Source organism: Phoenix dactylifera, unplaced genomic scaffold (genome assembly GCF_009389715.1).
Source record: "Phoenix dactylifera cultivar Barhee BC4 unplaced genomic scaffold, palm_55x_up_171113_PBpolish2nd_filt_p 000285F, whole genome shotgun sequence".
Classification (NCBI taxonomy): Eukaryota; Viridiplantae; Streptophyta; class Magnoliopsida; order Arecales; family Arecaceae; genus Phoenix; species Phoenix dactylifera.
The window spans coordinates 431,517-455,436 of NW_024067769.1; the positions used below are offsets into that span (position 1 = coordinate 431,517).

Genomic DNA, 23,920 nt, shown 5'->3' on the forward strand with positions numbered 1-23,920 from the left:
GATAATCATTCAAGATTTTGAACTTGTCCTAAAAACATAAGTAAAATCATTATGTAGTATGATCAATGCAACTTGTACAAGTACCTAAAAAAATATTGTGCAATAAATAATTACAAGAACAGATTGTATGATAGCAGTTTGAGTAGCCTCGTCTACATGCCGCCATGTCGGTATGCCCTTAATTGGACACATTCTCCTAATATACACCCCCAATAGATTCGCTACCACTACAGAAAAATGGGCCTTTTCCGGCGTTTTTTTAAGCCTTTACCGACGCTTAAAAGCGTCGGCGAAAGTACCGCCCACGCTAAAAGAAGCGTCGCAAAAGCGTTGGAGATGCCTGAGTGGAAAAATTTTTTGCCGACGCTAAGCAAAAGCGTCGGCAAAAGTCAGGATTTGCCGACGCTTAGTAAAGCGTCGGTGTAGGCTTTTTGCCGACGCACAAAAACGTCGGCATAAACTCACGTGGCGATGGCAGGATTTTGTCCGATGCTTGTTTTCCCCGACGCTTATTAGCGTCGGCAAAAGCGTGCCATCAGCAGGTTTTTACCGACGCTTTAAAGCGTCGGGAGTGCTTTTTTTAAAGAAAAAAATTAGAAAAACAAATACAAATTAAGAAACATATTATAGCATTATGAACCTGCATTACATTTACATCAAAACAAACATTCAGATCATTCAAAAAAATGCATATTGTCATATATGATAAAATTTACATAATAAGTTTAGAATTACAATGTATTTTGAAAAATATAAGAAAAATACATATAAAACTTCTTAGATATCTGTCTCAAAAATATCAGGGACCGGATTCAGCACCATCATCATCTCTACGAGCTGTTGAAGTATCAGAAATCTACAAAAAAAAAAAACTTTAGAAGTTAGGAATATGAAAATCATTAACTAATGAAAATAAGTGATAATTATGTAAAGTCATCAAAATACTGAGATGATGTTCTCATTACTCAACTAACCAAGAACAAGGCTCCAAAAAGAACCTTAACCTGTTATAACACCCAAAAGCACACAACATACTTAGTTAGAATTGGCAATTGGGAGATGGACAGAAGGAACACCTTGGCTTAGGTTAGACTATGGTTAAGGATTTAAGCATATTAACTTGCAGCAGCTCCACTAATCAGTAAAACCACCTTCAACCTTTAATTTGTAAGAGCTTTACCTGAAACTATACACCAAAATAATACCTTTGTCGAGCTGAGAATAGCCCGGCAGGTAGATATATGAATTGGAGCATTTCGGGAAAATTACAGGAAAAAAGCCAAGATGCTCGAAATCTGTCACCCTTGATTGTGCCAGCACTAAAACATCATATATATGGCCTGTAATTGGGATGCTAAGCTTAAATGGCGCCATAACTTCTCCGGATGATCTCCAGCCACTGATCGGCCACATGAAACTGAAAGGTTTCTGACAGTAAGCCACCTTAGTGACTCAGTAAAACACCAATTGTCTGGGACCAGATTAACAAAAGAAAATAACCTGTTCTGGAACCAAGATTTCAATCATAAAGCTAGTGCGTTGAGGACAAATATAAATGAGGTTGAAACTATCAAGATGTTGTTCCTGAAACCTCACATTAGCCTGCGTTGCTTTTCCTGGTCCAAGATAAATAAACTATTCTTTCATGCAGGTGAAGTAGTGTTGCTCGGGGAAGAGCTTGACCATCCAACTCTTTTTCTATATAGTATCTAAGTTCGACAAAACATTTCCAAGATAAACTTCCTTCCAGTAGCAATCTCCACCACCACTTTAACATCAAAGGTTTGGTACTAATTAAAGACCTTGATGTCCTACTGTGGGAGGCTTCTTCCACTTTGCCAGGGTGCCACTGCTATGCTGTAGTGACTGATGTGAGTGGTTATATTCAGTATAGAGCTTTGTAAAGCAGTCTGCACTTATTAAAAGATAAACCGATATCTCTCTTCCTAAAACATGCTTGTTATTGACTCATTGGATATAACCACTCACATCAGTCTGGTGACTTAGACATCTGATTATTCATTGGTCTGGTGGGGGGAGAGTTTAAGTGATCATGTCTACACTACATGAAAGTAATTAATCTGTCCAAAACAATAGAGCTACATATGAGCAGTTCACTTTTGATGCAATAAAGGTTTGCAAAGAATGTATTTTATGACTGTTAAAACAAGTTCAAGATTGGTTCTTTCAGGGTTTGGAGTGGCATGGCAGCAAACAGCTCGTTTAAGGGAATTGTTGTTACTCAGGTAAGGAAGGACCTGAGCCACAACACCATGTCATTGTGTAAATCGAGGTACTCGTTGGTGGTGTTGATTCTTTTGAGCACAATAGTAGGTCATTTATTGAAAATGTTATCATTGTGGTCTAGTTTATAGGTGGTTCTTTAGACAATGTTGGTAGAGCTTGATAAGAAATATAAATCATGCATCCCCTGTCCGAGGGTTCGTTTGTTCTACTTGTATAGAACAAAAGCTACCAAGCATGGATAAAAAAAAGGGGAGACAGTGCTACTTTTAATGGGATTTTGATCAAAGTCTTAAAAAATGTGTTTATAATGAAATCATTTGGTTTCTCGAAATGTGTGAATCTAGTTGAATCTTCAGGCTGGGATGAATAGTAAACTGTTGGGAATGGAGCCCAAAGCAGTTCAGGGCAAATGCCTTGATTCCAATCTTTTGCTTTGGAGAAGATTAGCAGCATATATGTCTCTTGACTGATGATTATCTGTTACCATATATGTTATCCAATGAGTCAATAACAAGCATGTGTTAGAAATATCGCCATTTAGCAGGAAAATAACCTCCTGTTACTGGTTCTCTTCTGTATGGGCCGTGTTCTATATGAAACATTAATTAGTTCATATTTTTCTACATGCTAGTGCCCTTCCAAAAAGAAATGGCTTCCTAAATTGCATTGATTGATTGCAGCACTCCACCGACAGTTTAATCATGCTGTATATTAGCTTCAAGTTTAATCATGCTGTTTCATCGAAGAAATAGCTTAAAATCTATCACATCTCGACCTAGGATAGGGTTTGTATCTTTTGCATGAAAGAAGAATTTACCTCTTTCTCAGGCGGAGGGAGATGGGATCGGCCGGTCGGCGCCGCAGAGGAGGGAGGATGAGAGAAGGATGCGGACGGTCGCCCGGCGCCGGAGAGGAGGAAGCAGGAGAGGAGCTTGGCGTCGGACGTCGCTCGGCACCGGAGAGGACAAGAGACGGGGAAGGCGGTGGATTGATGTCGACGCCAGAGGGAGGAGGAGAGGAGAGTGGCTTGGATTCGTGGCTCAAATCCAGGAGACGGGGGAGGCGGTGGATGGTTGTCGGCGCCGGAGGAAGGAGGAGAGGAGAGTGGCTTGGCTCAGATCCAAGAGACCGAGGAGGCGGTGGATTGATGTCGGCGCCGGAGAGGAGAGGAGAGGAGAGCTAGGGCATCGAGAGGAGGTTTGAGATGGGGATCGGTTTTGAGATGGGTTTTTGCCTCCGACGATGCTTATAAGCGTCGTCGTAGGTCTGTTTTTCCACAACGCTTAAAAAGCGTCGTTGATTCCAAGTCTCTACTGACGCTTTTTGAAAGCGTCGGCATAATTTTGCGCTGAGGGAAAATTTTCCGACGCTTTTCCCTAGCGTCGGGAAAAAAGCGTCGGAAAATATTATTTTTCCTGTAGTGTACCTTTGGGGCATTAATACCACATAAAGCATTCCGCTCATCAAGTATTGGAACAGAGAGCTTTTCTCCGCCATTCTAGGCAATGAGCTTATCAATTCCTTTCCCAACTGTCTTACCCTGAACGCGCTTTAATGATGAACCTGCTAAAATACTTAAATACTTTAGGCCATAAGACAAACCTGCTAGTGCTAGACAAAGAGAATGCAAAAAAAAACCCACAAAATCACTGAAATGCCATCATTTTACTAAGAGTATCTTACCAATAACAAGATTCAGAAAGATGAGTTTTCTCACCCACGCTGTTGGCAATAATAGGTGGACTTGAAAGCTCGTGGGTTTGCTGGGTAGAAAAGGTGGGGAGCGGAGTAGGTTGGGCAGCCATCACGGGCACAAGTTTAGCATCTCCAAAAGAATTCAGTCCTTCATTATTAGATGGCAGATACTCTTCATCATCATCGCCATTGCTAATCTTGTTCGGTCCTTCATTACCATTTTGATTTGAACCAAATAATGCCTTGGACATGCCCGGTATGCCAAGAGCCTCTAATCTCATTGAGTTCATTCCAATCTTTTTTTGCCTTTGTCTTTCGTATCCCGTCAGCTTCTGGGACAAGCACCCAGGCTTCACAAATTTTTTACCTACTTTGTGCATCTTTCACAATAAAAACCAGACAGATACATTACATTCAGCCATAAAGAAAAATGAAGTAAAAGGTACATCATAATCTCCATAAAAACCAGAAGCATGTAAGATAAAAATGGACGATTTTCATTAACATAAAAATATGTTCAACTTTGCTATAGATAGATCATTAGAGAAATATATCATGACTCTAAATCTAGATATGTATCACTGTCACTATCAATCTCTTCTTCTTCATCGCTAGGCTCCTCCATTACTTCATCGACACTCCCCCCGGCTTGATCTCACCCACGACACCGCAAAATGACCTCCTCTTGAATAATTTCAGCTTCCATATCATATCTGCGCAAATCCGTTGTGGTTGGCTCTTCAATGGAAATTAGTTCAACGTCATTGGTTTCATCTTGTTGGAATGCATGATTGAGAATAATGGTTTCTTCAACATCATTGGGTTCTAAACCACTCATCTGTGGCACATCCCATATACCTCGATGCTTGAATCTTTGGACAACTTTTCAATAACCACGTCTCTCTGCAGTGTCATTAATATAGAATACTTGCTTCACTTGACTCGGTAGTACAAAAGAATCATCTTTGTTCCACCGACTTCTTGTATCAATGCTAGTGCAATGCGCATCAATGCAGAAAGTTTTTTGACTTCCAGTGTTGTTCGCATTGGAACAAAACGACTCGTTGTCCGAACATATATGTTAATTCCCAAACTTTGCACAAATAACTGTAGAAGTCAATCGGTTGCCCTTCGTGGTCCCCTTCAACAACTAACCTACTATTCTGGCTTTTACGGCGGTTGTCACGTTCGATGGTATGGCTATCGGATGAGGACCGTTGGCCAATGACCATAATTCATCAGTAGCTTTCGGTATCGCTTGTTTCGAAGTTGAATCATCTATAACAAAAAAGTGACATAATATGTTACTTCAATTTCAAATACAAGGATAACTCAAGGTGCCTACATGTTAATTATTTTTGCTTACGCGATCTTTGAACCACTTGGGAAATTCTTTAGGTTGTCTATTTGTGATGTCAACTTCACTCTCACCTTGTATGTAGTTCTTGTGTTCCCTATTCGACATTCCGTAATGTATAAGTAACATATATGACTAAAACAACTAAATATACAATAGCTGAACCTTAATAAGCAAGTTAAAAAAACATACTCTCGATATTGATCCACTTCTGAACTATTATATAAGACAAACCATTCCGCCATCTCGAGTTCATTGACCAGCACATCAGGTCCCCTTCGGATTAACCCAAATGGTCGGGCACTTTGAGTGAAGACTGCTAACCCCATGCCACGATCACCACCGTCATCATTCCTTTCTTCTCTGTTAAACACTGTTTCGATTCCATCGAGGTACATTAAGCAAAATGTTGTACTCTTTTTAGAAATATAAGCCTCAGCGATAGAACCTTCTGGGTGAGCTCGGTTGGCAACAAATCCTTTTAGAACTCCGAGTAACCTAGGATAAATAATAGCTCAATGCTAATAGAAAAATTCTTACATGTACAATAATATATGAGGATGATAGTGGTATTTTGATGATTAATACAATAATCAAGAGTATGTTACAAGTTAATTCGATACTTCATTTATAAGTCTGTTACTCTCAGTATATTCGTATAATAAGATAAAGATGCATTTCATTATTTATATGGATGAATCTAACCTTGAGTTGCAGCAAAGTGTGGATTGAGTCGACCCCAAGGTTGATTGGGTCGACCCCGGCACATCAAGAAAGCATCTGGCACACTTCTGCAAAAATGGCACGGATGAACAGTAGTTGGGTCGACCCAAGGAAAGCATGAGTCGACCCAAACCTCAAGCCTCTCAAGCCTCAAGAAAGTAGTTCTCTGGAAACACTGAGAGGGTCGACCCAAACTTGAGTCGACCCAAACACTGAGAGGGTCGACCCAAAGGCAATGACATTCAAAATAGGTTCTCTGAAAACCCTGAGAGGGTCGATCCAAGTGGAAGTTGAGTCGACCCAACTGAACCTTGAGTCGACCCAAAAAGATGTTGAGTCGACCCAAGTGAAGAAAGGCTGAATTGCAAGGTTTTGTGGTTCTGAGAGGGTCGACCCAAGAAAAGGTTGAGTCGACCCAAGTAAAAGTTGGGTCGACCCCAGTAAAAGTTGAGTCGACCCAAGCACGGGCAGAAGCATAACGGCTAGTTCTGCAGAAGTACTTTTTGTCCTTCCAACAGTGAGTAACGGCTAGTTTTTGAATTCTAACCATTGGGGCTTGTCCAATGGATGAAGGAAACTATTTAAAGTGGCACTATTCATCAGAGAAAATATTCTTTTGCAAAATATCAAAGAGTACACAAGAAAGACAAGTGCCCTAATCTTCTTCATCCAAGTGCTTCATTCAAGAGTAAAAAGAAAGTGGTTGAGCAGATTCCAAGAGTCATTAAGAGCTCCATCCACCCTTGAAGAGTGAAGCATCCTTGACAAAGAAGAGAGAAGTCTCATCAAGCGATAACTATTCTCTAAACTCTTCTTTGTAGATTATATTGTTATATTTGCTCATCTAGGAGCTTAAATCTTCTTACTTCTTTTATTAATCACCTTGTAAAGGTTTGTTGGTAAGCCCCAAAACCAACAGTATAGGTTGATTGGTGAATCTGTAAAATCAATTGTAAAGGTTTGTTGGTAAGCTCGAAAAACCAACATAGGTTCGTTGGTGAGCCCGTAAAACCAACATAGATTTTTGGTGAACTCGGAAAACCAAAGTGTAAAGGTTTTTGGATTGTGAGTCCGGAAAACAATCCAACTGTAATCCGCGGGATTATAGTGAATTCCCAAGGAGTCGCTTGGGGAGTGGACGTAGGTGCTTAGGAGAGCACCGAACCACTATACTTCTTGTGTGTTTGTATTGTGCTTTGTTAAATTCCACTAACTCATAAATTGACATAAGTAAGATAGTAAAAATTAAGAGAAACCAATTCACCCCCCCTCTTGGCTTGTCACCTTGGGCAACAAGTGGTATCAGAGCAAGGTGCTCCAATAGTATTTATTGATCTCACAATCAAGAGTTAAAGATCATGACAACCCAAGTGGGATGTTCTATGAGTGAGGGGCAATCCACAAATAGACCTCCTCTATTTAATGGCACAAATTACACATACTGGAAAGCTAGGATGAGGATATTCATTCAAGCTCTAGACTATGAATTGTGGTATATTATAACTAGAGGACCTCACACACCCACAATTAGTATAGAGGGCACTATCATACCCAAACCAGAAATGGATTGGAATGAAAGTGATAGAAGATTAGTACAATTAAATGCTAAAGCAATTAATGTACTTTACTGTTCATTAGATGTAAGTGAATTCAATAGAATATCTACATGCATCTCTGCAAAAGAAATTTGGGACAAACTTGAGGTCACACATGAAGGAACTAATCAAGTTAAGAAGTCAAAAATAAACATATTAGTACATAAGTATGAATTGTTTAAAATGGAATCCACTGAGTCCATAACTGATATGTTTACTCATTTTACTGAAATTATAAATGGGCTAAAGAGTTTAGGAAAGTCTTATACTAATTCTGAATTGGTGTGAAAAATTCTCAGGTCTCTACCAAGAGTTTGGGAGGCCAAGGTAACTGCAATTCAGGAAGCAAAGGACCTCAATACACTGCAATTAGAGGAACTTCTAGGATCACTCATGACCCATGAGTTGACCATGAGGCAAAATTCAGAAGATGAGGTCAAGAGAAGAAAGACCATTGCCCTAAAGTCTACCACTCCAAAACAACAAACTGAGTCGGAAGATTCTGATGATGATGATGAATTTGATGAAGAAGGAATGACTATGCTTGGAAGAAAATTCAGAAAATTTATGAGAGATAAGAATAGATTTCATAAAAAGAAACCCTTCTTCAAAGGTAGCTCAAGCAAAGAAAAGGGTAAGGACAAAGAAAAGAAAAAAGAAACACTTATTTGTTATGAGTGTAACAAACCCGGGCATTATAAGATAGATTGCCCGGAATTAAAGTTGATGGCAAGAAAACTTAAAAAGAAGAACTTCATGGCTGAATGGAGTGAAAGTGAGGAGTCAAGTTCGGAAGAGGAAGATCATCAAGAGAGGCCCAAATATGCCATATGACCAATGATGATGAGGTAGATTCTGAACTTGAATGTGATTTTACTGTTGATGAATTACATGATGCATTTTTTTAGAGCTCATGGAAGAACACAAAAAACTAATCAATAAAAATAAAGTTCTAAAAGAAGAAAATCAATCTCTTATCAAAGATAAGCTGAAACTATCTCATAACTATGAAACATTAAGTAGGAGACTCACAAATGAAACCAAGAATCTAATTGCTGAAAATGTCAAGTTAAAAGAAGATGCTGAAAAATATAAATCCTTAGCAGATAAGTTTACGCTTAGCTCAACCAAATTAAATATGATTCTTGATAGTCAAAAAGCTGTATATGATAAGGCTGGATTAGGATATAAAACAAATAGAAAACAAAAATACTTAAAGAACATTTTTGTGAAAGCTAAAAATAAAAATATTACTTGTCATTGCTGCAATAAATTAGGACATAAAGCATATGAATGTAACTATAGAAAGTCCAGCCAAAACAAATTGAGTAATAATCATAAGCTTAAATTCAAGAAAGTTTGGGTTCCAAAAGGAATATCAAGTACTAACCCTAAAGGACCCAACATAGTTTGGGTACCTAAAGCTCATTCTTGATCTTGATTGCAGGGGTGTCTTGCAGCTAATAAAGTGGATAGACGATGGTATCTAGATAGCGGCTATTCAAGACACATGACCGGTGACGTAGACCAATTTGTCACCTTGGAATCTAAGAAGGGTAGAGTAGTAACCTATGGAGACAATGAAAAAGGGTATATCATTGGAAAGGGTAAAATTTTCATTACTCCATCTACCTTCATAGAAAATGTCTTATTAGTTAATGGTTTGAAACATAACCTACTTAGCATAAGTCAATTTTGTGATAAAGGGTTTAAAGTCATATTTGAAGCATCAGTATGCATAATCACAAATCCTAAAGATAATAGCATTGTACTTATAGGACAAAGGCAAAGAAATATTTACATGGTAGATCTTCATGAATTAGGCAAAAAAAATGGATTATGTTTAATTACTAATGAAGAAAAGAAAAATGAAACAAGTTGGCTTTGGCATCGTAGACTAGGACATGCTAGTATGGAATTAATATCAAAACTAGTCAAGAAGGAATTAATAAAAGATGTGCCAAAATTAATCTTTGAAAAGGACAAAATTTGTGGACCATGCTCTTTAGAAAAACAAACAAAATCATCCTTCAAATCAAAGAATATAGTATCAACAACTAGGCCTTTTGAACTCATACATATGGATCTATTTGGACCCACTAGAACTGCGAGTCTAGGAGGAAAGAAGTATGGACTAGTTATAGTAGATGATTTTTCAAGATATACATGGGTTTCATTTTTGGCACATAAGAATGAAGCATTTTCAGCATTCTTGAAACATTATAATTATATCATAAATGAAAAGAAGCTCACCTTAATAGCAATTCGAAGTGATCATGGAACTGAATTTGAAAATCAACACTTTGAAGAATTTTGTAATGAAAACGGTATCTCATATCAATTTTCAGCACCTAGAACGCCTCAACAAAATGAGGTTGTTGAAAGAAAAAATAGGACCTTGGCAGAAATGGCACGCACGATATTGTGCGAGTTAAATCTTCCAAAGTACTTTTGGGCTGAAGCTATAAGCACTGCTTGCCATATTCTAAATCGGGTTTTAATACGACCTATAACCAAGAAAACTCCTTATGAATTTTGGAAGAATAAGAAACCAACCGCTAAATATCTTAGAGTATTTGGATGTAGATGTTTCATTTTAAAAATGGCAAGGAGGATCTAAGTAAATTTGATGCCAAGTCAGATGAAGATATCTTCTTAGGATACTCCACATCTAGCAGGGCATACAGAGTGTTCAATAAAAGAACTCTTGTAGTCGAAGAGTCAGTAAATATCATATTTGATGAGTCTGATAGTGAGTCTGCTAGGAAAGAAAATATTCTTGATGATGATACAGGAATTATTAACTTTGAAAAATTAAATCTTGATGACGTGCCAATTCAAGATAAGGAAAATGATTGCGTGCCACCACAATCTCAAGACTTGCCAAAGGAATGGAGGTATGCATATGGACACCCTAAAGACTTAATCATTGGTGATCCATCTCAAGAGGTAAGAACTCGATCCTCTCTTAGAAATTTAAATGATTATCTTGCTTTTTGATGATCCAAAGATTGATTTAAAGATTGATTTTGATGATCATAAAAATCTTGAAGTATAATTACTAATGTTTGTGTTGCAAGGAGAAAGATATTTATTTTGCAAGGAACATAGTAAGTTGGAAGAATACAAGAAGGCCTTCAAAAACTCTCAAAAAAGTTGGAAGAAAGCTTCACTTCATTGGCCCAAGTTTCAAGTTCAAAGGATTCAAGTTGAAGGAGCAAATTCAAAGAAAGATTCAAAAGAATAGTCCTCGAGTCGACTCCTGAAAGTTTAGAGTCGACTCTGGCACTCTAGAGTTTCAAGAAACAGTGCTCGAGTCGACTCCGATACTCTACGAGTCGACTCCGACTGAGAACAAACAAAAAGACAGAGAGTTGATTTTCAGCGCTACAGTGATCTCGAGTCGACTCCAACTTCAGCGCTATAGTGCGGAGTCGACTCCCAGCTACAGTGCTGGCAGACTACTATTCACGAGTCGACTCCTATTTCAGCCGAGTCGACTCCTGCTTCAGCCGAGTCGACTCGAGCACGCTGGGAGGCATAACGGCTAGTTTTCTCTTAATTCCAACGGCTCTATTTTTGTCTCTAACGGCTAGATTTTTATTTCCACTCCCTCTAAAGCTATAAAATCAAGAGGAGAGCTAGGAAAGAAGGTATGGAAGTGGGAAAGAACATTTAGAAAAGATATTTCAAAGAGATTACAAGAAAAATCTCTCATAAGCACAAAAGGGCCATTCAAAGTAAAATAGAGAGAAGAAGAGCATCCAAGTGAACCCAAAGCTTCCTCTCCATCCGTGTGCTGCCTCGGTGATCCTCTACTTCGTGCCAAATCAAAAGAGGGTCAAGTAAAGAAGAAGCCGAGCTCCTTCATCTTCAAAACTCGTTTGAGAGCTTCTCTTTACTCTATTTGTTTATATTTGCTATATTTGCTTATTTGAGAAGCTTGTATTTGATTTAAACTCTTGTTCTAATATCTTGTAACTTGATTCAATCAAGGGATTGAATCAAGGGATTAAGGTTTGTTGGTGAGCCAAAGAAAAAACCAACGTTGTAAGGTTGTGGTTGGTGAGCCTTTGGAAAAACCAACTGGGTTGATTGTGAACCCGGAAAACAATCGTTGTAAGGTTGTGGTTGGTGAGCCTTTGGAAAAACCAACTGGGTTTGATTGTGAACCCGGAAAAACAATCGGTTGGTTCTAGTCGGTGAGCCTGTGAAAACCGACCGAGTTCGTTGTGATCTCGCAAAACAACAAGTTGGGTTGTGAGCTTGTAAAACAACCGGCTGTAATCTGAGGGATTATAGTGAAATTCCCAAGAGGTCTTGGGAAGTGGATGTAGGTGCTGGGATGCACCGAACCACTATACTTTTGTTGTGTTTGTGATGCTCTTCGTTATCTGACTTCCTCACTCACTTACTTACTTAGATACTATGCTTGCTTAACTCTTCTCTGTGCATCCTTTTGTTGCAAGCATATTCAATTTACTTAATCAAGTCTCATTCAATATAACAGCATTAAGACTCATTATATTGAATTGCATACTTGGGCAAACTTAGACTAATCTTTTATTGAGTCCGCTGCTTAATAGTTGATTAGATTAGAATCATACTCTTGCTAAGGTTAAATTCCACTATGCATTCATACAACTTAGCTTAATTAACTCTAAAAGATTAGAAGTAGTTGAAAAGTTTTTAAAAGACCCAATTCACCCCCCCTCTTGGGTTGTCACCTTGAGCAACAAGTGGTATCAGAGCAAGTGCTCTTCTATTAATTATAAGTCTTAACCAACTAGAGCTAAAGATTATGACAACCCCATTTAACATACTATTTGCCGAGGGACTTTCCATAAACAGACCTCCACTGTTTGATGGAACTTACTATATTCAATGGAAAGCTAGAATGAAAATTTTTGTTCAATCACAAAACTATAAAATGTGGAATATCATTATAAATGGACCTCACACACTTTCTCAAAATGTCAATGAAAAAGACTTAGCACAATTGAATGCTAATGCTATGAACTTTCTATATTGTGCTATCCATGAATCTATATTTCATAAGATTTCTGCATGCTTATCTGCTAAAGAAATCTGGGATACTTTAACAATTATTTATGATAAATCTCAGATTAGCTCACATGTGCTTCAATTGCGTACTAACAATGAGATTGCAGAATCCTCCTCAGTAGCCGAGTCGACTCCCAGTTTGTCCGAGTCGACTCCTAGAGAAGAACAGTCTGAAGGGCAGAGACACAGTCTTGAAGACCTTGTGAACGAGTCGACTCCAAGTATTTTCGAGTCGACTCCCAAGTTAGCCGAGTCGACTCCAACAAGATCCGAGTCGACTCCGAGGCAGAACAGTTCAAAAGACAGAGAATCATCTTTTAGGCCTCTGAGAATGAGACGTCTCCCGAAGATCTCGAGTCGACTCTCAAGTCAGTCGAGTCGACTCCAAGTAAACCCGAGTCGACTCGAGGAAGAAAGAACAACAAAAAAATTCAAAAGCTTCCTAAAGACAAAGAAGAAGAGGAAGCAAGAAGAAAGAAAGAAAGAGATAAAAAGGAAAAAAGTTTTGACCAAGGAAGAGTCAAGCAAGGAAATAAAAGCTAGGAGCAACAATGATAATATTAGCTCCAAGGAACTACAAGAGGTAACTAACTTTTGCTTTATGGCACAAGAAGATAAGGTAAAATCTGAATCTAATTTTATACCAAATAAATTTCATGAAGAATTTTCTTATGATGAACTTTTAAATGCTTTTCATGATTTGTATGGCGAATGTAGAAAATTAGCTATGAAAAATAAAAATCTTAAAAAGCTAAATTTGGAAATTTCAAAAGAAAAAAATTCTATTGCTGAAATACAAGACAAACTGAATTCTGAAAATAAAAGCTTAAGGTCATTTTCAGAAGAATTGATTCAGAAAAATCATATCAAAACTTAAGTAAAGAAATTAATCAATTAAAATCTTTTATTAACAAATTCATCGTAAGTTCAGAACGATTAAAAATGATGTTTGAAAGCCAATATGTTGCTTATGATAAATCAAAACTTGGCTTGACTCCTTTACTTAACAATAAATCTCAAGAGAAAAAGGTTATCAATTCACCAAGCAAACCATTAAATAAGATAACTTATTTCAAACATGAAAAGAATGGGCATAACAACTTTTTCCATCGTTCTAACACAATTAAATCAAATGATAAAATTATTACTATTAAACAGATTTGGGTTCCAAAAGGAACCATATGTCCTAACTCTCAAGGACCCAAGCAAGCTTGGGTACCCAAAATGAAAATATGAGGATGTAGACATAGGTGTGCCAAGATACCCATGGAACAAATAGATTCATACAAATGGGTGTTCTAGACACACGTCAAAAATGAAACTTAAAACATACTTATGAAAAGTAATTTTAAATAATAATAATAATAATAATAATAATGAAATCACTAATCCTTGCATCTCATCATTATTTTTGCTTTAGTATTTGGTTAAAATATGAATTGCAAGTATTGATCAATCTTGTGATATAGAAAATACTTTTGGAAATATAATCAAATCACTTCATTTTATAGTATACTTTACTCACTATTGGATAAGTTGCTAAATGATTAATCAATTTATTAAGAATAACTCTATGAATTCTCTATATGCTTGATTGAGAGTTTTTATCCATAGCATTATTGTTTATTGATCATAGATATGATAATGTGTACTTGGTGTGCTTTTGAATATATGCACTATGAATACCAAGATTAAAGAAACCATCTTTGGCATATAAAATCAACTCATGCTAGTATGTACTTAATCTCAAAAGACCTTGCCATTGGCTTACTTAGATTATCTTCTGAAAAGTCAAAGTTTGCTATGCATGCTAACTAAGGAAACAAACAAAAATCAATTTCTAAATCTAAAGATATCGTTTCCATCACTAAGTTTTCAAAAGCTTACATTGGATTTATTCTTGGCAAATAAAATTGAAATATTTTCTGTATTTGCTAAATCTTGTATAAGTGTTTCAAATGATAAAGGTTTCCAAACTGTGAAGATAAAGAGTATCATGGCACAGTGTTGAAAACCAAAATCCTGATAAAATTTATACAGAAATTAATTATTTCAGCACCAAGGACACCTTAAGTAAAATAGGGTTAATAGAATTCTTGAAGAAATAAAAAAGACAATTGTGTATGATAGTCATCTATTTAAAAGCTATCATCACTGCTTGTCATACATATGATTTCTATTAGATCTATTTTTGATGAAAACTTCTTTTTGATCTTCTGAAAAATAGAAAATGAACTATTGCATATCTTTCATATTTTTCAGTCGTACACGTTATGCTTGATATGTTCTTATGAAAATAATGCCAAATCTGATAAAGCCATTTCTATCCTTGGATATCATTCATCAAGCAATGCATATAGAACATTCAATGAAAAGATTCGAGTTGTAGAAATATCAATTCATTTTATTCTTTATGAGACTAATGATTAATTATCAAGAAACTGAAATTAAAATTATATATGTATATGGTTAATCTGTTACATATAACAATCTGAAAACTTGTTAATAATTAGAACCAAATTGAGTTTTTCAGAAATGCACTTAATAAAGAAAAATTGATGACTACTAAAAGACTAAATCAAGAAAAGATGAAATAGATCTTGAGAAAATTCTTGCATGATTAGAAGTAAAGATCACCATTATCATTTGCTCGCTTTATGAGCTTTATATTCTATCAAATGAATGTGTAGAATGCACTCCTAGGTGCTTATTAACGAAGATATATGTAAAATAACCACCTTATTTAAAAACACTCATTACATATATGATAAAGCAATATGTGATTTGGAACAAGCATCAAAAGCATGATATATAAAAGCTTGAGTAACTTTTTGATAAAAAGTAATAATGATAAATCTATACATTAAAAAGATGAATCTGTGATATCTTGCTTGCTCAAAGCACACATTGATGGCATCATTTTTGTTCTACTGATGAAAATTTATATGAAGATTTTACTAAGCTCATGCAAAGTGAGTTTGAAATATGTATAATGAATGAATTAACATTTTCTTTTTCAAACTCCAAATTAAAACAAACAAGAAAGGAGATCTTCATTGACCAAAGTTAGTCCACAAGAAAACTCTTATAGAAGATTGGTATGAAGAAGGTATGTCTATGACCCCATCTTGTAGAATTTGAAAAGGATGAGCAAAGTAGATATATTATTTTAAAGCTGTATTGAAGCATGATAGAATAATTATTTTATCATACAACTAGTAGACCAGATTGTATGCTCATTATGTGCCCTTGTGCAAGACTTCAATCTAACTCTAATGATTCATAATATGAATTTTGATAGAAACAACTGTTTAAGATAAATTGATTAAAACTTAGCTAACATGTCTTATTGATAATTATCTTAAGCAAATAGAATCTAAGCTAAATTGATTCTGAAAATAAAAAATTGATTTGACCTTGATAAATCTTCCTATTGCTTCACACGCTTGTCCTTGAACCTTCTTGGTTAATGAAACTATCTCTTAAGTTCAAGTGACATGTGTTTGCTTATATTTAGGCAATCTCTTGAGTAAAGTGACTCAACATTCAATTGTTGTCATATCTTATGATTGAGTCACCCAGTTAAGAAATATGCTATATGAATGTTTTGTATCTTGAAGAAACTAATAACTTTTCTTCAAGAAAGAAAAGAATTTTGTTAATAATGCAGGATCCTTGAGCAAGAAAATGAGAGATTTCAACTTGAAGGATATCTCCATGTAAGATACAATAAACATTCACATGCAAACAAGAGAGAGGACCTTCTTCAGCCAAAAGTTCACACACAAGAAATCTAGTTTGACTTGAAGAATATAGAATGAATAGGTAATTTTAGATACCTCTCTCATAAATTAGCTAAGCAAAGTCAATAACTTAAATCTTATTGTGGCATGATTAAAATCTTTAAATATTAATTTTTAGATATCATGTCTATATATGCATTAATTGACTTATGCTTTTAGAAATTATTTCATGGTTTGCTCAAACTAAAATATTTTTTTGCCTATATCATAACCATGAAATACACAAGTATATGCTTAAAATTTTGATTTAAAATAACTTGTGAGAAGTTATGAATCCCTGAGCACAATGAAAATGTTGTTTGCATGATATACATCTATATGATACATAAGATTATTTCTTTATTCTGCTCTTTCATGTAAATTACTTGAGAATAACAAAAAGAGAGAGATAAAGAAAAGAAAATGGATATTATTCAAGAGAAGTAAAATCTAAGTAAAGGCAAATACTCCAATCTTAAGGAAAAGCAAAACAAGCATAATATATTCGGCACATTTGTGAGACTTGTGTGAGCATTCTTTTGGAAGGAATAAAATCCGTAATTAATTACACTTAAACAGGGAGAGTTTGAAGTGAACATTTTAACCTTTCTATATTGCTCATCATAGGGATGGTGCCAATGGGGAGGCTAGTGGTAGTACCCGGCACTATTTGACCCAACTATTCGGTGTAGGGTATATTAGGGACGGCACAAGAGGGAGGCTAGTGGTAGTACCTCGTGCCCCTTCCAACTCCATCGGATAGGGAGCAAATAGAGTATAGAGCATAAGAAAGTAAATGAAAGTATATAAGAAGAATCAAGTCAAATTTTTAATCACTTGAAAACACACTTTAAGGATGAAATCAGTGCAAGATTATATTTAAATAGGGGGAGTTTATTTGAAAAGAATTGATTTTGATCATTGACATGCTTGTTCTTAATATTTTAATGCATGACTTAACACATAATATATTTTGCATGTGGCATGATGTCTTGAATTATGGGTTCTCAATATTTTGTAATGCTCCATGCTTGGACAATTTGATTGAATGTTTGAAATACTACATAAAATTTTTTTTGGTATTATTGAAAAAAAATTTCAGATTTGTCATTCACAATCATCTTTGAAATCTGAAAGTTGAATAAATTTATAAAAAGGAGAAGAGAAGTATATCTCTATTTAGGCAAAATGAATTGATTTTGTTTTATCTTTCAACTTGCCTAACTTTGGTATATAATGTTCTAATTCATACCAAAACTCAACATAAATACAAATATTCTGAATATGCTCTTATATGTTTGAAATATGTGTTTTCAATCGTAATGATTTAAGATGAGCTAAAATGTGGAAGATACATATCTCAAATTATGATTTTGAAAGCCTCTATTGAAAATCTTTATGAAATTCAGAATCTGATTTTGTATAAAAGCTTAAACTCAATATGATTTTTAGATAAAAACTACAGTTTAAGAAAAATAGAATAATTCTGATGCCTTGATTGTTTGCCCCGATACGCATCTGAAACATATCATTTCTTATCTTTAAAGTGTACTAATATTGGTCTAAATGATGTGTCTTTCGATGATCTTGATTGCAAACAAATATTTTTAAATATATTATTTTATTTTGATATTGAAAAGATTTATTGTGCTTCATGTATACATTGCTGAAAAACTATGATTAAGAAATTGAGTTCTATAAATATATATACCTCAATGATCATCTATATATTTTTCTCTCCTACATTCTTAAAGACTTCCATCAAAATATATATATAGAGTGAATGATCTTAAAGCTAGAAATATTTCAGCTCACTCAAATGATTCTTAAAAGAAAGAAAATGTAAATGCTTTTGAAAGAAATTGAGCTTCAAATGAATCATTTTCTGAGTAATATTTCTATACATTTTCTCTAAGATTAAGAGAAAGCATAACTTGTTCTTGAAGGATTAGAAAGAGTAATTGCTATAAATTTTGAATAAATCTAGATCACTCTACATTCTTGATATCATAGAATTTCTGTTTTTATTTACGCTTATCATTAAAATCTGAAATTCAACAAAAAGAAAAGAATGATTAAAGAAGAATGCATCTTTTGAGGGGGAGCTTAGACATATCAAGATTTTACATCTTATTCAAAAGTCACCATCATATGATGCATACCTTGAATTTTATGGATTGATTTTGATGAACCTCCTTGTATGGACTTACTAGCCTTAGTTACATAATAAGCCTATACCTTGAGTTGAGTTCTATAGAGGGTATCTTATCTCAAACTTTGAGCTTTATGAAAATATGCTCTCATTAGTATAACCTATACTGAAACTCATCGCATAAATCTATAACTAAAAGAGAGAGAAAGAATTTATGATACACCTTGAGGCTTGTTATTTGGTTAATATATCCTATGCATAATTCAAATAGTTGATCTTAAGAGCCTCTAACTTAATGAAAAAGGGGGAGAATAATGTGTTGAAGTTTCTTGAGTATCTCTTAGAAAACCTATTTTTGGAATTCACTAATGAGTTCTTATTGACTTGTTCTTTAGAACTTCAATTTTGTGCCAATTCATTATTATATGTACCAAAATGTGCTTCTTTTTAAAGGAATAAAGTCTTTAAAAGAGCTTTAAAAGAACCTTCAAAGCTTTGAATTTTATGTATACTCTAAGATATATCATAAACTGCATGAATTCATATTTTGGTACTTATGCCACAATATTTTTACACCATAAAAGAACTTTGCAATCATACTTAATATATTGCTCTTATACTTTGAAAATTAGTTAAATTGCTCTCATGTTGCTAAAATACTTAATATATTGGGCAAAAGATCTTAAATGAACAAATTTTCATACTTATTATTGAAGAGAGGTCAGATTTCCATTCGTGCTTTTCTTGAATATTATTTGTGGTACTTCTTGAATTAACTTAAGAAAGATTCCACCTACACTTGATTTGAAAACTATCCTTGGAATCACATTCGATGTGTTCTCCTCTGAAATTATCCTAATTGGCTCTGATCTATGCTCATTAATCTTTTTCTAACATTATTGCCTTAAGTTATATGATTCATATTCTTGCAATAATTTGACATGCAAATCAGAGTACACTAAGGAAAAAGAATATTTGAGTACCATTTGTTGCTTTGTGCTTAATGTTTCATTACTTTGCAATCTTTTTGATGTTGTCAAAAAGGGGGAGAAATATTTGAGTATGAGTATATGCTCATAATGCTTTATGTTTTGAATTGAATACAAATCAGCTTAAATTGAAATATGTTGATTGTGTTAAGTTGATTAAATCCAAAGCATTATCATGAAGTATATTTTAAAGATATATATTTTCTACTTCAAACAACTTAGCTATGTATTATTTCTAGAACACAATATATTTTATGTTGCATATACTCCAAGTTTTGTCATCATCAAAAAGGGGGAGACTGATGATCCAAAGATTGATTTAAAGATTGATTTTGATGATCACAAAAATCTTGAAGTATAATTACTAATGTTTGTGTTGCAAGGAGAAAGATATTTATTTTGCAAGGAACATAGTAAGTTAGAAGAATACAAGAAGGCCTTCAAAAACTCTCAAAAAAGTTGGAAGAAAGCTTCACTTCATTGGCCCAAGTTTCAAGTTTAAAGGATTCAAGTTGAAGGAGCAAATTCAAAGAAAGATTCAAAAGAATAGTCCTCAAGTCGACTCCTGAAAGTTTAGAGTCGACTCTGGCACTCTAGAGTTTCAAGAAACAGTGCTCGAGTCGACTCCGATACTCTACGAGTCGACTCCGACTGAGAACAAACAAAAAGACAGAGAGTTGATTTTCAGCACTACAGTGATCTCGAGTCGACTCCAACTTCAGCGCTACAGTGCGGAGTCGACTTCCAGCTACAGTGCCGGCAGACTACTATTCACGAGTCGACTCCTATTTCAGCCGAGTCGACTCCTGCTTCAGCCGAGTCGACTCCTGCTTCAGCCGAGTCGACTCGAGCACGCTGGGAGGCATAACGGCTAGTTTTTTCTTGATTCCAACGGCTCTATTTTTGTCTCTAACGGCTAGATTTTTGTTTCCACTCCCTCTAAAGCTATAAAATCAAGAGGAGAGCTAGGGAAGAAGGTATCGAAGTGGGAAAGAACATTTAGAAAAGATATTTCAAAGAGATTACAAGGAAAATCTCCCATAAGCACAAAAGGGCCATTCAAAGTAAAATAGAGAGAAGAAGAGCATCCAAGTGAATCCCAAAGCTTCCTCTCCATCCGTGTGCTGCCTCGGTGATCCTCTACTTCGTGCCAAATCAAAAGAGGGTCAAGTAAAGAAGAAGCCGAGCTCCTTCATCTTCAAAACTCGTTTGAGAGCTTCTCTTTACTCTATTTGTTTATATTTGCTATATTTGCTTATTTGAGAAGCTTGTATTTGATTTAAACTCTTGTTCTAATATCTTGTAACTTGATTCAATCAAGGGATTGAATCAAGAAATTAAGGTTTGTTGGTGAGCCAAAGAAAAAACCAACGTTGTAAGGTTGTGGTTGGTGAGCCTTTGGAAAAACCAACTGGGTTGATTGTGAACCCGGAAAACAATCATTGTAAGGTTGTGGTTGGTGAGCCTTTGGAAAAACCAACTGGATTTGATTGCGAACCCGGAAAAACAATCGGTTGGTTCTAGTCGGTGAGCCTGTGAAAACCGACCGAGTTCGTTGTGATCTCGCAAAACAACAAGTTAGGTTGTGAGCTTGTAAAACAACCGGCTGTAATCTGAGGGATTATAGTAAAATTTCTAAGAGGTCTTGGGGAGTGGATGTAGGTGCTGGGATGCACCGAACCACTATACTTTTGTTGTGTTTGTGATGCTCTTTGTTATCTAACTTCCTCACTCACTTACTTACTTAGATACTATGCTTGCTTAACTCTTCTCCGTGCATCCTTTTGTTGCAAGCATATTCAATTTACTTAATCAAGTCTCATTCAATATAACAGCATTAAGACTCATTGTATTGAATTGCATACTTGGGCAAACTTAGACTAATCTTTTATTGAGTCCGCTGCTTAATAGTTGATTAGATTAGAATCATACTCTTGCTAAGGTTAAATTCCACTATGCATTCATACAACTTAGCTTAATTAACTCTAAAAGATTAGAAGTAGTTGAGGGATTATAGTAAAATTTCTAAGAGGTCTTGGGGAGTGGATGTAGGTGCTGGGATGCACCGAACCACTATACTTTTGTTGTGTTTGTGATGCTCTTTGTTATCTAACTTCCTCACTCACTTACTTACTTAGATACTATGCTTGCTTAACTCTTCTCCGTGCATCCTTTTGTTGCAAGCATATTCAATTTACTTAATCAAGTCTCATTCAATATAACAGCATTAAGACTCATTGTATTGAATTGCATACTTGGGCAAACTTAGACTAATCTTTTATTGAGTCCGCTGCTTAATAGTTGATTAGATTAGAATCATACTCTTGCTAAGGTTAAATTCCACTATGCATTCATACAACTTAGCTTAATTAACTCTAAAAGATTAGAAGTAGTTGAAAAGTTTTTAAAAGACCCAATTCACCCCCCCCTCTTGGGTTGTCACCTTGGGCAATACTTTTGTTTCGCAGTTAGAACCTAAGACTTATGAAGAAGCTGAAAAAGATACCAATTGGATAAATGCTATGCAAGAAGAATTAAATCAATTCAAAAGAAATAATGTATGGACATTAACTGAGAGACCAAAGCATAACTCTGTAATTGGAACAAAATGGATCTTTAGAAATAAATTAGATGAAAATGGGGTAGTTGTAAGAAATAAAGCTAGACTTGTAGATAAGGGATACAATCAAGAAGAAGGGATAGATTTTGATGAAATATTTGCTCCCGTAGCTAGATTAGAGGCTATTAGATTACTTCTAGCTTTTGCATGTTTCATGGATTTCAAATTGTATCAAATGAATGTAAAAAGTGCATTCTTAAACGGTTTTATAGAGGAAGAAGTATATGTAGAGCAACCTCCTGGTTTTTAGAGTCATGAACTGCCAAATCATGTGTTTAGACTACATAAGGCATTATATGGATTGAAGCAAGCACCTAGGGCTTGGTATGATCGATTAAGCAAATTTCTACTAAATAATGACTTCAGTAGAGAAAATGTAGATAAAACACTTTTTCTTAAAAGAAAGGACGAAAATCTGCTAGTGGTACAAATATATGTAGATGACATAATCTTTGGTGCCACAAATGATAATCTTTGCAAAGAGTTTGCTGATTTAATGCACGGAGAATTCGAGATGAGTTTGATGGAAGATCTAAGTTTCTTTCTCGAATTACAAATCAAACAAACTAAAGAAGGTATCTTCATTCATCAAACTAAGTATACAAAGGAAATACTAAAGAAGTTTGGGAATGAAAATCACAAGGGAGTAGGCACTCCAATGAATCCTACTAGTAAGCTAGACAAAGATGAGAAAGAAAAGAGTATTGATATTAAGCTTTATAGAGGATTAATTGGATCCTTGCTCTACCTTACTGCTAGTAGACCAGACATCGTGTTTAGTGTAGGAATATGTGCTAGATACCAATCAGATCCTAAGGAGTCACATTTAAGTGCTGTTAAAAGAATCCTTAGATATTTAAGAGGAACTACAAACATAGGATTATGGTACTCGAGAGACTCCTGTCTAGATTTGCTTGCCTACTCAGATGCTGATTTTGCTGGATGCAAATTAGATAGGAAGAGCACTAGTGGAACATGTCAATTTTTAGGAAATAACTTAGTATCATGATTTAGCAAAAAGCAGAATTCAGTGGCACTGTCGACAGCTGAAGCTGAATATATAGCTGCCGACAGTTGTTGTGCTCAAGTACTATGGCTTAAGCAACAACTAGATGACTATGGAGTTAAGCTAGATAACATTCCTATAAAGTGTGATAATACTAGTGCCATCAACCTTACTAAAAATCTGGTTCAGCATTCTAAAGCCAAACACATTGAAATAAGATATCATTTTATTAGAGATCATGTGCAAAATGGAAACATATGTATTGAGCATGTATGTACTGAGAAACAATTAGCTGACATACTCACAAAACCTTTGAGTGAAGATAGATTTTGCACGCTTAGGAGGAAATTAGGCATATGTGATCCTTTTTATTGAGGAGATATAAAAGGGAGCAAGCAGTCTCATGATACACTCCTCCTATTTCTAAAAACCCATGAAACATGAGTCAAACTTGTCATCTATAGATTCCTTACTCATGTATCATTGTCCCAGTAAGAATTTGTAAGGATTGGAAGAAAGAAAAATTTTTAAAAGGAAAAAGAAAGAGAAAGAAAAATTTCTGAACTTGGATCGACCCAACCCAGAATAGGGTCGACCCAATGTTGAGTCGACCCAAGAAAAACCTAGGGTCGACCCAACATCGGGACCCCACTGTTAAAAGGGGGACCCATGAGCTATCTAGGGCACTGT

General features: G+C 35.4%; 1 long non-coding RNA gene across 1 annotated transcript; it reads right to left on the minus strand.

Moving 5' to 3' along the window:
* Positions 1-1,135: 1,135 nt before the first annotated feature.
* Positions 1,136-1,634, minus strand: LOC120105446. The gene is made up of 2 exons (XR_005507839.1): positions 1,597-1,634; positions 1,136-1,505 (listed from the first exon to the last, which is right to left on the minus strand). It is a non-coding gene; the product is annotated as an uncharacterized LOC120105446 (long non-coding RNA).
* Positions 1,635-23,920: the final 22,286 nt, after the last annotated feature.